Source organism: Arachis hypogaea, chromosome 11 (assembly GCF_003086295.3).
Source record: "Arachis hypogaea cultivar Tifrunner chromosome 11, arahy.Tifrunner.gnm2.J5K5, whole genome shotgun sequence".
Classification (NCBI taxonomy): Eukaryota; Viridiplantae; Streptophyta; class Magnoliopsida; order Fabales; family Fabaceae; genus Arachis; species Arachis hypogaea.
The window spans coordinates 128420883-128422504 of NC_092046.1; the positions used below are offsets into that span (position 1 = coordinate 128420883).

General features: G+C 42.0%; 1 non-coding gene across 1 annotated transcript; it reads left to right on the top strand.

Moving 5' to 3' along the window:
* The first annotated feature begins 1104 nt into the window (after window positions 1-1104).
* LOC112726129 (small nucleolar RNA R71) lies at window positions 1105-1212 on the top strand. Its single transcript, XR_003165195.1, has one exon. It is a non-coding gene; the product is annotated as a small nucleolar RNA R71 (small nucleolar RNA).
* Window positions 1213-1622: the final 410 nt, after the last annotated feature.

Sequence of the window (1622 nt, forward strand, 5' to 3'; positions counted from 1 at the left end):
CTTCTGAGGCAATGTCAGTTGATCCAGATCACTTAGTTCATTAGTGAACAAGGGACGTTCATCTTCCCAAGTTTCAATACCAAATAACTTGGCATTCAGCTTCATGATTGCACCAAGAAACTTGGCAGTTTGCTCTTCAGTAACATCCTCATTCTCTTCAGAAGAGGAATACTCATCAGAGGTCATGAAAGGCATAAGGAGGTTCAATGGAATTTCTATGGTCTCTAGATGAGCCTCAGATTCCTTTGGTTCCTCAGAGGGAAACTCCTTATTAATCACTGGACGTCCCAGGAGGTCTTCTCCCTTGGGATTCACGTCCTCCTCCCCTTCTTTGGGTTCGGCCATTTCGGTTATGTCAATGGCCTTGCACTCTCCTTTTGGATTCTCTTCTGTATTGCTTGGGAGAGTACTAGGAGGGATTTCAGTGATACTTTTACTCAGCTGGCCCACTTGTGCTTCCAAATTTCTAATGGAAGACCTTGTTTTATTCATGAAACTTACAGTGGCCTTGGATAGATCAGAGACTAAGTTTGCTAAGCTAGATAGATTCTGCTCAGAATTCTCTGTCTGTTGCTGAGTGGATGATGGAAAAGGCTTGCTATTGCTAAACCCGTTTCTTCCACCATTATTAAAGCCTTGTTGAGGCTTTTGATCCTTCCATGAGAAATTTGGATGATTTCTCCATGATGAGTTATAGGTGTTTCCATAAGGTTCACCTAAGTAATTCACCTCTGCTATTGCAGGGTTCTCAGGATCATAAGCTTCTTCTGCATGAGAAGCCTCTTGAGTACTGTTGGATGCAGCTTGCATTCCATGCAGACTCTGAGAAATCATATTGACTTGCTGGGTCAATATTTTGTTCTGAGCCAATATGGCATTCAGAGTATCAACTTCAAGAAGTCCCTTCTTCATAGGCGTCCCATTATTTATAGGATTCCTTTCAAAAGTGTGCATGAACTGGTTATTAGCAACCATGTCAATGAGTTCTTGAGCTTCTGCAGGCGTTTTCTTTAGGTGAATGGATCCACCTGCAGAAGTATCCAATGACATCTTTGATAACTCAGATAAACCATCATAGAATATATCCAGGATCGTCCATTCTGAAAGCATGTCTGAAGGACACTTTTTGGTCAGTCCTTTGTATCTCTCCCAAGCTTCATAGAGGGATTCACCTTCTTTCTGTCTGAAGGTTTGAACATCCACTCTAAGCTTGCTCAGCTTTTGAGGAGGAAAGAACTTGGCTAGGAAAGCCTTGACCAGCTTATCCCAAGAGTTCAGGCTATCCTTAGGTTGAGAGTCCAACCATACTCTAGCTCTGTCTCTTACAGCAAAAGGGAAAAGCATGAGCCTGTAGACTTCAGAATCTACTCCATTAGTCTTAACAGTATCACATATCTGCAAGAATTCAGTTAAGAACTAAAAAGGATCTTCAGATGGAAGTCCATGAAACTTGCAGTTCTGCTGCATCAGAGAAACTAATTGAGGTTTCAGCTCAAAGTTGTTTGCTCCAATGGCAGGAATGGAGATGCTTCTTCCATGTAAATTGGAATTTGGTGCAGTAAATTCACCAAGCATTCTCCTTGCATTGTTGTTGGGTTCGGCTGCCATCTCCTTTACTTGTT